The sequence below is a fragment of the Mauremys mutica genome, chromosome 4, assembly GCF_020497125.1.
Source record: "Mauremys mutica isolate MM-2020 ecotype Southern chromosome 4, ASM2049712v1, whole genome shotgun sequence".
Taxonomy (NCBI): Eukaryota; Metazoa; Chordata; order Testudines; family Geoemydidae; genus Mauremys; species Mauremys mutica.
In genome coordinates, this window is record NC_059075.1 from 6254766 (window position 1) to 6267719 (window position 12954).

The window sequence follows — 12954 nt, forward strand, 5'->3', positions numbered from 1 at the left end:
GAAAAGTTGGTACATGTCTGTATAAGATATGGCATCCTTCCACCTCCCTTCCCAGGGACCAATGCTTGCCTTAAAACAAAGGAAACAATCCTTATTGTCATATACTTTCACTGTTTCTTTGCTTTAACCCCTAGGAATGTACCTGTTGGACAATCAAAGGAGTTGCTCCATTCCTATGGACCCCAAATCAGAATTCAACATATATTTTATACTAATAACATTTTATCAAAGTATTAATTAAATGTTAACTTGCTAACTTGCGACCATGGGCAGAGACATTATGTAACCTTTTAACCATTGGCTAATGTGCTATCTTGTCTTGCTGCAAAACCTATCCCGGGGTGTGGAACTGCCTACCCCATCACTTCCCCCCCCCCCATGGAAAATCTATATATTCCATTGTAATCAATTGATTGACAGTGTCTCTAAGCCTAATAAGCAAGGTGACACTCCGCCAGCGCTGTGCGTAGTAAACTCCTATGCTTGACTTCTACATGGTGTGAATTTATGTCCTTCATTCTCCTCATAAGTCATGTGCCCCAGCCCCCTAATCATTTTCATATACAGTTCTGGATTTATTTTTAATAATAGGATCCCATTATTATTATATCTTCTTCTGTGATTGTGATGAATTCCATGAGTTCCCCCTTTCCTGTACTGTACAATGGCACCTCCCATATGCAAAGCATGCCAGGAGAGCTGCAGCTGTGCTGTGGCAGGCACTTTTCCCCTAGAGAACAGGAAATCTGCATTTCACTCTCCATTTGACCCTGGAACGCATTCCCATTATCAGGACTGACTCTGGCAGTCTGGACCATCTGGGTAGCCAGGTGTAGGCCCCTCTCTTGTAATTTCCCCTGACATCACGAGGTCTCTCTCTCTCTCACCCACAAGAGCCCACTGAATGTTGATGGCACTATTGATAGAGTCAAAACAAAAAGCTCTTGCAGCTGCATCACCTTTCCATGTAACCCTTTAGATTGCAACAATTTAGCCCAATTAGGAGAGATCAGCTGTAGAGGACATTTCAGGATTATTCATTCCAACCATTCTTGTACCTAGCTGTGGGCATCCCTCCAAATCTGCCAAGTGTGGGACCAAGAGCCATAATGAGACCCATAGAGAAACTGCCGGGCAGGAAGTGCACGGTGATACAGGATTGATTACTTTAGAACACCTTTTTGTACCCGCCTTCTCCCGATTCAGCAGTTACAACATTTAAAAAGGGAGAGAAGAGCAGAGTTAGGTGACAGGTAAACAAAGGCCTAATGAGGGAGAGTTGAGTAGTACAGACTGAGCTCCATGACCAGCTTGTCCCTTAGCGTGTGTCTACATGGCAGTCAGGCTCACTTCTGTATGTCTACACTGCAGTCAGACTCACCTGAGTTAGCTTTGATCAAAGCTAGCTCAGCTAACCTTAGCATCATAGATTATTAGGGTTGGAAGGGACCTCAGGAGATCATCTAGTCCAACCCCCTGCTCAAAGCAGGGCCAATCCCCAACTAAATCCCCAAATGGCCCCCTCAAGGATTGAACTCGCAACCCTGGGTTTAGCAAGCCAATGCTCAAACCACTGAGCTATCATTCCCCCATGGGATGCACTGCCCCATCTGAGAGCCTCAGTATGTATCCAAGCGACTAGCCCATGTCATAGCTTCACCGCTCTTGTTATTTGAGCTAGCCAGGGTATATCTGCCTGTGCTGCAGCAACACATCAGACTGCAGTGGACACACACCTATGAGTGAATAGCCCTCTTGCAGGGCAGGGTTGCAAGCAGTCCAGCGAGGGTGCTCTGCAGCTGCTTTTACGTCATCTAAACATTGAAGATGCCAGTTTAGTTGTTCGTTTTTGAAATACATCAGCAGATGGTGCCATTGACCTGACATTGTAATTGCAATGATGTATTTTACCAGATATCGAGATATTTGAAGACTCAGATAGGTACCAAGTGGCCTAAACTGCTGATGATATAGCAGTGATACGAGAACCTGCAATCAGAAATGTGGATCAATTCAAAGGTGGAGTCTTCCTACAGAGTCAGCTGGCTGTGGCCAGGGAATGGTCTAGGAGCACCCGTCCCGTAAGTGTTTCTTGCTCCACAGGGGGTTTTTCTAACCAATTGGTGTCATGGTTCACAGCTATTGGGAGGATGCACTGCCTATTCAAATGCCTGAGATTAAAAACTGCACTAGCCACTAAAGCCATTGACCAGCCAAGCTACATCTCCCAAGGATCTGGGCCTGGATTTTTAGGGGGCTAGTGCTCTTTGAAGAGGAGCTCAGGAATGCAAATCCAATTTCCAGAGGATAGTTCTTGCATTCATACTTTGGAACCTCTTAACCCTAAGGCCATGTCTACATTGCAGGGACTATAGTGACATCACTATGACACTGTAGCTATGCCAGCATAATCCCATAGTATAGACACAGCCCAGGCTAACGGAAGGGGTTTTTCCCCCCAATCTATGTAAGGACACCCACCAAAGCATTCTTCTGGCCACCACACTGCATCTACAATAGGGGTTAGCTTAGCATAGCTATGTCACTCGGGAGGTGGATTTTTCACATCACTTACTGATTTATGTTCACCTAAATTTTAAGAGTAGCCCAGGCCTAAGTAATCAAGATAGCACCAAATCATGTGCCCTCTTTTCTCTGATAGAAGTGTGCTCCAGGAGTTAAACAGAGCTGTGAAGCACCTAGTAGAGATAAAGGAAGTATGTCATTCCAGAGATTTCACACACACAGGTTTTCCCACTGCACTGGAGGATATGAGCTCTTGAATAGGTTTGCTTATGCCTATGCACAGAGAGGCTTGACCCCGACCTGTCTAGATCTTGTCTTTCACTGAGAATCCCAGGGATTGCACCTTGTGAGCTTCTCTCTTTGAATTAGATTAATGCTAAAGACCTTGGAAATAGACCCCACTTTTCACTTCAGTCCACAATTGACAAGATTCAGAGACACCTGGCAGTGTCTTTCTGATCAGCCCTTCTGCTCTGTATTTAATCAAGCACTGGTGTGTAGATGATGCAGTCATAGGTGCCGACTCCGTGGGTTCTCCAGCCCTGAAGCACCCACTGAAAAAAATTAGAGGGTGCTTAGCACCCACCAGCAGCCAGTTCCCCTCCTCCCTGCAGCGCCTCCCGCCCACTGACAGCCACGCCAATCAACTCCTCCTCCCCCTTCTCAGTACCTCCTGTGATCAGCTGTTCCGTGGCATGCAGGAGGCACAGGGGGAGGAGCGAGGCCAGGGCATGTGCCAAGGAGGGGGCAGAACTGGGCAGGAAGAGGCGGGGTGGAGTGTGGGCGGGGCCTGGGGCTGCGTAGGGGTTGAACACCTCCCGGGGAAAGGAGGAAGTCGGCACCTGTGGATGCAATGCCCAGGGGCTGGGAGCAACCGTAAGTGCTATTTTGTCTTTGGAAACAGATTCAGGGAGTGAGAGGGTGATAGAGGATAAGAAGATCACCGGTTACTTGATTACAGTGTATAAGTACCTTCCCTGAGAAAAAAATATATATACTAGGTACTAAAGGGCTCTTTAATTTAGCAGAGGAAGCCATGAGAACCAATGGCTGGAAGTTAAAGCCACACAAATTCGAAATTAGAAATATGGTAGCCATTGTTAATGGAGGGAGGGGGGTAATTAACCATTGGCACAAACTATCAAGGGAAGTGGTGGATTATCCATCTCTGACATCTTCCGACCCAGACTGGATGCCTAACTAAAGCATATCCTCCAGAGAAACGCAGGCTGTTATGCTTGATACAGGAGGAGCTGGAGTAAATGCTGTAGCTTGGTGTTATACAGGAGATCAGACTAGGTGATCTAATGGCCCTTTCTGGCCTGGAACGCTATGCATCTCCTAATAGGCCAAGACAGAAGACACTGGTGTTTCAGGCTTCTTGTAAAAATAATTTAAAAAAAAGACTGGCCCAGTTTAGATATGGTCTGAAGTCTTCCGGGATGCTCGCTGCTCCTTGGCTTTCCACATTCAGCGATGGGCTCGTGCTTCGCTTTAATATTAGATCACGCTCTGTAAAAAGTTGAGCCTTAGCCTACTTGCCATAAATACTGGGAGTCTATATTAGGCCTGCTAATTTGAAACGCAACCCTGGACCTCTTACTCACACAAGTAAGTTCCATTGACTTCAATGGGATTACTTAGGTGAGTAAAACAAGACTAAAAGGTCAATCTCCTATCCAATCCATGAGAGCATCCTAGCACTATGACTTTATAGCTGGTTCCATGTTCTGATGGCCGTGCCAGCTGTGGAAAAGATGTCAAACATTCCAGGTCCCCACGGTCTCTGAAGAGCTGTGTTAAAGCCATGCTCAGTGCTTTGATGTTTATCAGGAGTGCTCAACATAGCAGGTATTAGCGAGTGCCGGGGAACTGTCCTGTTTTGCTTGTCATGAATATTGCCAGTGGCAACTACAATCCTAGTCAAAACATGTTTTCCACTTTGGCTACATATAATGAGATACAAGACAACGCGTTAGGACTGTGTGAAAATCCTGGCAGAAGCCTTTTGAACTAACTGTTAACAGTGACTAAGCCCTGCCAAAAGAACTTCCATTGCAATAACACTGGCAAGATTAAAAAATAGGCAGAGACAAGCAATTCAGTATCCTAAGACAAGCACCATTACAGCCTTGTAAGCCATGGCACTCTAACATCTCCAATGTTACATGTGGGGTAGAGGGGGGCATAATGGGGCAGACATATACATTTGCTTTGGTAAACTTTTTTTTTAAGACATTTGCACCCAGGCAGGTATTTCAAGTTGGGTACCTAAGAAATGAGGCACTCAACATCGCTAGTCATTTTTGAAAATATTGGCCCAAAGTAGATATTTTGGTTCCTAAATAAATGGCCTGATTTTCAAAGTTACCCAGCAGCTGCAGTAGGAATTGTTGGGCGCTCAACACAACTGGAAAGCAGGCCTCTTCTTTAGGCATCTAAGTTAGGGCTTTGAAAAAAATTTTGGTCCTAAGAGATGAGCCTCAGGTTAGGTTCCTCTTTTTGTGAAGAGTGTTGTCTGCCCCGGAGCTCAGCATTCTGAACCCGATCATCCCCCCTATGGCAAGGAGTGTCTGAAAGGAACGGAATTCCCATCAGAAAGCCTCCTAAAGCCACAGCTGGCAGGAAGAGGAGCCAATATCACATTGACTCTGACAACCGTTGAGCTCCCCCAAGATAGCAGAGATGGATCCAAACCAAAACTCTGAACCCAAAGACTCCTAAACTCCAATGAAGGCCAGATTTGGACCTGAAATGCCCAGTTGTCCCCTAAATCTCTAATGGGTTGACCCAGACTCCCACTTTGGAATGCCCCAAAGTGTAATGAAGATCTAAGTTTTGCAACTTGCACTCAACTGTAGTAAGCATAATTAATCAGCCTTGAAGTGTGGCCCTTTGGGTTTTTTTTAAGCATGTAGGAACCCCAGATATGGTCAGGGTCCCATTGTGCCAGGTGCTGCACAAACAAAGAAAACAGTCGCAGGCCTAGAGAGTTTACAATCTAGGCATCACACAGGACATAACAGATGGACAAAACCAACAGTGGGTGAGAAGGAGGATAAAGAGACTGAGGTAATAAAACAAAGACTGTTTAGCAGAAAAATTGAAGTCTCAGGTCATCATTTGCCTAATCAAAGCCATACCAGGAGTGATTTGTAGATACCAAAGCAATCAGAGTTCTGAAGGTTATTTTCCCCAAACCTCTTCACCATGACAAAGAACTCTACAGAAACAAGGCAACTTACTTCATTCTTTACCATTCACCTTGGTTATTAACTCAGCTGATGAAACTTGAAGGTAAACTGACCAAACCAGATATTAGACCCTTTTTGCAGTTATATAATCTCAAAGACTCTCTGATGTTGTTTCAAGAGGTTGTACGATGATCCCTCTAGAATACAGTTGAGCAATGCTCACCAAATCTGAGGCACATGAGGAGCATTTTCACTGGGTGCTACTATCGAGGTCAACAGCTGCAGACAAACCCTCCCATGCTGTAAAACTGCAAGCCAGCACAAGAAATAGCTGGGGATTAGAAGACGGGTTGTAGAAATGTGTATATTTGTCAATGCACTAAGATAAATCAGGGAGCCATGATAACTTGAGCAAACAGAACTTTTCCTATTCCATTTTTCCCAACTCTTTATTTCATCCCCATCTCTCTTACACAGCTTTGTTATAGTGCTTAACTTTAGTGGGACTGAATCTGCTCTCATATTGTTGAGAACTACAAGTAACATGAAGATTCCCCAATGTAAAACTAGCCCATTGGCTTCAGAGTGACTCCGAATTTACATCAGTATACGCAGATCAAAATCAGACCCCAGGCGGTTCTGAAGATATGTTAGGCTTCGGTCTAGATTTTGAAGCAACAAAAATTGAAACCACGTAATTTTCTAAAACAGATCAATACAAAGCAACCTTTAAAGATCCATGGCATCATAACATGTACTTGGTCTGATTTCCACTTTTCTCTGGACATTGTAAGAAAGGCTATTTCAATAAATACCAAAATTCATTACCAAGTTGAGTTTTTAAATCAAACAGCCTCCTCCTCATACACTCCCACTGCAAACACTCTGTGAGAGACACCTGCAGTGATGCAACTTAATAAACTTTCCTTCAATAGCTATCTTTATGACCTAGCTTTCAACAGCCAGGGAAGAAAAAAAAAAACCTTTCACACCATTTTCCTAACAGACCTTGTAACGGGTCGGACTCACCCCTACGGCGCCTCCTTCTGGTGACTCTGGGAATTAGCTCTGTCCAGCGCTGGAGCGCCCTCTGCAGGCTGGTGATCCGCCTGTCCTCTGGCCCCCATGTCCCTCCCTGGACCCGGTGCCCTTTCACATGGGGTGCTGCCCCTGGCAGTAACCCCTTTCTCTCTGGGTCTCCCCTCCTTGGGGAACCCCCACCCTCTATCCCCACCTTGCCTCAGTATTGGCTACTGCCAGTCATTGTCTAGCCCCACACTCTGGGGCAGGCTGCAGTATCAGCCTACTCATCACAGGCAAAGGGGTTTAGACTTGCTGCCTTGGCCTACCCCTGGGCTGCCCTCTGCAACCCCTAGTACCTGTTAGCCCTCTGCTAGGCCGCAGCCTAGGGCTTTCTAGGCTGGAGCTCCCCAGCTCCTCAGCCTTTCCCCAGCCCTGCTTCACTCAGGTATCCAGTCTCAAGCTCCCTGCAGCCAGGCCCTTCTCTCTCTGAAGGCAGAGAGAGACTGGTTTTTTTTCTGGCTTCCCTGGCCTTTTTATAAGGCCTGTGGCTCAGTTTGGGGCATGGCCCCAGCTGCAGCCACTTCCTCAATCAGCCCAGCCTTGAGAGCAGCCGCTCTCAAGCCCTGCCAGGCTGCTTTTAAACCCCTCAGGGCAGGAGCAGGGTCCACCCTGCTACAGACCTCCAAAGGCACTGGCTGTAAGGGCTTTTTAGAGGTTCTTATGCCACTAAAAGAGTTTGTATGGGTTGTTTGTGACACTCCAGATCCTGCAACACTCACTCATATGAGCAGCCTTTACTTACGGGAGTAACCCCATTGATGTCAACAGGCCTAGTGACCCAAGTAGGTAGACTGGGGGCTTGTGTGTCTAGAACTGGGACTACACTGAAAAGGTGAGAAATGTCAAGCAAGCAAGTTGCCTTACAAACGTAGCACTTGATCCAGCCACTCATACTCACACCCAGAGGCTTCAGTGGGACCACTCGGGTCTGGAGTGCCCGTAATTACATCTTTACTTCCCTTGACACTCATCATATTCCAACATTGCCCATTTCCTCCATCGCACCCACACACCCCTCAAAACAGCACACAGCTGAAAAGCTCATCTCCCTACCCTTCACTCGGAACACCTCGACCCCACCCCCCGAGTCCTTCCACTGCCTTCCTCACTCTCTGCCACACCCTCTTTCTCCTCACCCTCACGGCCCCTCACAGTTGTGCCCATCAGTACTTCAGCTCTCACCTGCTGTTGTCTCTTATCACATTATCCCGATGATGCCAACCCTGGATCACTTCTTTACTCACTTCTCCCACTGCAGGCATCATGCTTTCCTCTGCGACAGTCCTTATACACAGAGGGCCCCATTCAACAAAGCACTTCAGCACCTGCTTAACTGCTTTGCTGAGTAGGGATTAAAATGTCCACCTTACAAACCCTTTCTGCTAGGATCCCACAAGCAATTAGCCAACTATTGATGGCTAGGGAGAGGGCCAGGAAGTGCCCTGGGTTCCTACACATCTGTACTGCACCTTAGCACAGCAGGTCCATGATCTTGAGTGGAGCCTTTCATCGCTACTGCTAAACAAATCATGAGATACGTGAAATTAATTCATACTGTCCTTCAATACATTTGCTCAACAGAGTGCTATTGTTCAACTGCACTAAGTTTTAGGGTTGGCATTATAGCTAGAAACAGTCTTAATATTTAGTGCTTACTTGTTAAATCTGTGATAATGAAGGCAATGGAAATCTATCAGTGTACACAGATGCTTATACTGTCTCTTAACAATATTGAGACTGAGTAGTTGTTGCTGTATGAGCACTTGACTCCCATACTATAAGAAGTCTTCATGCTCATGTCTCTTTAAACGCCTCACTAGAGGGAAAGAAAAGTCTTCAAGTGATATTCTGACTGGGGAGTACCTTTAGCTGAAAGGTTTAATAATTACTGCTCAAAGTTAGTTCAGACAGCCTGGGACCATTTTACGCCTGTGATAAGTAGACAGAAGAGCTCCACTTGTTTACCCTCAGCTGAAACGGACTCACAGGGACCAATTTTGTACCCACACATGGATCCAACCCCAAGTGGGTTACACCTGGGTAAACTAAGTCAGAATTGGTCCCAAGCTGCTTGCCACTCACCCTTTCATTCTTAGAAATGAGGCTTCCCAGGCAATCCGATGACTAAGTTCTTTGAAGAACAATGCTTCCAAACAGGTTCTCATGCTCAGTGGCAACCAGAAGTTTGAGGTTAAAAAGTGATGATTGTGCTGGTGCTGATTAATAGCACCCAGTCCAGTTTATGAGAATTAAAATGTAAGCAAAGAGGCAAAGAAGGGGATACTTGCCCAAGCAATTCTGAAGAGCTTGCGAGTCTCCTACATACATAAATTTAGGGGCTGCATAAGCACATTTATTCCTAGAGGGATTTGCAGTAGAATACAGACCTCAGGAAAAAGTATTTGCCTGCTGTTATGTTTTATTAAATTTTCATTTCATCTCAAGCCCAGTTTTCATTCATTTTTTAAAGTTTCATCTGCTCCTGAAAGAAGAAAATCCTGTCAACATTGTTTTAACTCTCTTCACAGTTCACCTTTCATTTTTGATTTGCATTTCCATTCTTTGCATGTACATCTTCTTTTATCTTCTTCTACTTACTGATACCATGGAAAATTTAGAGGCAGAAAGAAGAAACTCACATTCTGTAGGAAATTCTAATATAGCACATTAATCTTCCAGTGAATAGTAGTGTTAGATGTTGTCTCCTTGCGCTACATGGAATTTAGGTGTAATTAAATAATTGGGGTTTTGTAAATTATTAAGAACATGGATTAAAGTGCACAACAACATTCCAATGTATTCTGCTTGGGCAAATGGACCCATATGACTGGACTCCTCTGGCCATATGCAGTCTCATTGATTTCTGAAGGCCTCTGCGCAAATGCTTGGGCCCACCTGGAACGTCCACCAGCAGGATCAGCATCATAGTTAATAAGCTTCCATACATTTCTAATAATCTATTGGTTTTTCACCCAGTATGACGTAAATCATTGATTCTCTGAGATCATTTTGGAAGCGTGGCTGTGTTGTTCTAACCCACTCAGCTGATTTTCCTTTTGGCGTTGTTTTCTTCTCTGTCTACAGTTGGGATGCGCCTCTCACAATCTGCACATTAATAATCCTCTTCTTGTGTTTAATGGCTGAAAAATATTCTCTGCTCTCCCGAGCCCTGGCTCGGAGGAGAAGAACTTCACAAGGAAGTTGTTTTCTCTCCAAAATGTCCAATCTCTCACATCACACCATATATTTAGGGAAAGATATGTATGCAACGCTGTCTGATGAAGTGCTTAGGAAATCCCCAAAGGGTGTGTCTGTGTGAAAGAAAATGGGGAGCGTTTTTGTTTACTGTAGCAGGTCAACATGTTACACTAAGGAGGTGCAGCGTGTACTGAATAAATCATTGACTTTCAGAATGCAGCCAAGAGTGATTTAAGCCTCAGCTATTTCTGAAACAAACAGAGGAGCCAACCCTGCAAAGTCTCAGGCACATGAGCAGCCCTTGTTAACATGAGCACTCTCCCCAAACCTCAACTGTCTTGAGCAAGGCTTTGCAGGACTGAACCCATTACATCAGCAAAGAGCCTCCAATTACCATCCAGGCTAGCAAGGTCAGCTTTTGGATGGTGTCATGTGACTTTTGTTATGAAGATAGCTGGCAATGCCCGTCATCCTTTTGCAGAATCTAATGTCTACTCTGGGAGATTTGTCCCGATGTCAACCATTGGTACAGCCGCACCAAGGCCAACCCCTAGCATAGGTAGGCAAAGCAGCTACAAGGCATGATTTGCACCTGTTTCACGCAGGGATAAGTTGCACAAGGGCAAATTATGGCTACAAGGAGTTTACCCTGTCTGCACTAGGGGTTTGCACCATGATTTTAGCTATTCTGATGACTGAAATCCCTAGCCAGGACAAGGCTGTAGTCATACCTGACCAGGTTAATAGTTTCCTATCTAGTCTGCACATACAACTAACCCATTTGTTCAGCAATACCAACCTGGGCCCCAATCCTACAAACACCCAGGAGCTTAAACTTTACCCAGGTGAATCTGTAAACCTCATTTCTTCCTTATTTCGTGGTGTTCCACCAAAAACACATATTGCTGCAATTACAGCTGCTGTTGCTACTTCTCTCAGACAAGGTGGCAGAACAGCCCCTTGAGCGACCGCAAAGAAGCAGCCGCTCTTTCAAACACACTCGAGGGAGGCCAGGAAGGTGCTAGCCATGCTCAGTAGTGGTTTTAAAGCTGGGGGGGTGGAAGGCTTTGTAAAGGACAGACTGGAAGCTCCTGGCCAATCAGTACGAGTTCTGGCCCCCAGTGTGAGCACCAGTCAGATCCAGCCTCGCCCCTGGGGGAATCGATGAAGCTGCTGCGGTAACCCAGACTGAGCTGTGGATTGGATCTCACTACGGTTTCCTGTCATTTTACAGAAATCAGGTGGGATTGAGAGTGGGGAAAATACAGACTGGAGGCCAAATACCTTCACGTGTACAGCCTCACTGAACCAGAGACAATGGGGGAGCTTAACAGCTCTAACAATCATCATGTTTTATGTGAAGTGGTGTATTTGCTCAGTAGTTTGGATGCTGAAACAATTGGTTACTTGGTATAACTAACTGTTATAATCTACTTCTCCCTATAATACCAGGGTGAGCCTACAGAAAAGCAGAAGATCGCTGATTGTCAGAAGTCCCAGTAAGGTAGGGGTGTGTGCACATCATATTAATACACACAGTTAGGCCCTGTGTTACGTTCTTCATTTTAAAGGAAAACAACAAATCTTAGTTTCCTGATGTTAGTCTAGCTCGGGTGCATAGTAACTACTGTGCTGTAACTGTTTGTCTTCGGAGTTATTCATAAAAAGGAATTTTGAAATTAATTATGCGTCCCCGTAACTGCCTTATGGTGAAGACTGGTACTGGATTCCTGAAGGGCCAAAAATCCATGTGCTGTTTATGTAAAAACCTAATACAGGCTGGGTCAGCTCTTTTTACAGGCCTAAAGTCCAGAGTTTGGTCAAGAGGCCCAGCAAATAGCGAACAATATTAGCTAAGAGAAGCAGAACAAACGAGACAACCCTGCTTTTTTACCAAAATAAACATGGTCAGCAAAACACCCGCTGGGGAGCAGTAATTGGCACTCTTAGCTGAAGCTGCAGACAGGCCAAAGGATGAAAGGGGCCTCATGTCTGGGTCCACTCCTCTGCAAGAGGAGATAGCCATGCTCTCCCCCCACGCCAGCCTTGAGTTCATGGAAGAGGTTCAAGCATGTCAGTATGAGATATGACATCCTCCCTCCTAGATACCAGTGTCTGCACAATGGGCAACTTGAAAGACAATTTCTATTGCCATATACTTTTCAATGTCTTTTTGTTTTAATGCCCAGGTATGCACCTGTTGGACAATCAGAAGGGCTACATCATTCCTATGGACCCCAAGTCAGAATTCAACTTATATTCTACTATACTTTTTTTCCTTTAAACAATGTATACACCTATGTACTAATAATATGTCATGTGCTAACCTGAAACTATAGGCAGAGACATTACATAATCTTTGACTATTGGCTACTGTGCTTATCTTGTCTGGCTGCTAGACCTATCCAGGGGCTCGGGACCACCAACTCCGTCACTTACCTCCGCTCATGAAAAATCCATATAATCCATTGTAATCAATTGTTTGGCAGTGTCTCCGAGCCTAATAAGCAAAGTGACACTCCGCCAGGGCTGTGCGTAATAAACCCATGTGCTTGATTCTACACGGTGTCCATTTTGTTCCTTCAATTCCTAAGAAGAGAGTGAATCCTATTATAATTTCCACTTAGTATTTGGAAAGATCTTTTCGAAAATCCAGCTGTAGTCTCTTGCAAGGATAGGAATTCATGGTCTGTACAAACATTGTCAGAGAGAGGAACGCTCTAGCACAGAACTGGTAAATAAATAGACTGGCATCCCTTCTACACAGGTAACAAGTAGGCTCTCGAAAGCCAGTTGGACTACTCAGGCAAATAAAGTTAAGCTGCATAAAGTATTTTCAGGATCTGGCCCCAAACATCATGTGAAGGATTTTCCAGGCCTTCTCTGTGCTATAAGCTTGCCTCCCTGTAAAATATGGAATCCTTTTACACCCAGCATCTAAAAATGACCTAAT

At 45.1% G+C, this 12954-nt stretch overlaps 1 long non-coding RNA gene across 1 annotated transcript; it reads left to right on the plus strand.

Annotated features, from left to right (window-relative positions):
• The first annotated feature begins 11122 nt into the window (after nucleotides 1–11122).
• On the plus strand, nucleotides 11123–12556 carry LOC123369882. The gene is made up of 3 exons (XR_006579170.1): nucleotides 11123–11242; nucleotides 11454–11505; nucleotides 12191–12556. It is a non-coding gene; the product is annotated as an uncharacterized LOC123369882 (long non-coding RNA).
• Nucleotides 12557–12954: the final 398 nt, after the last annotated feature.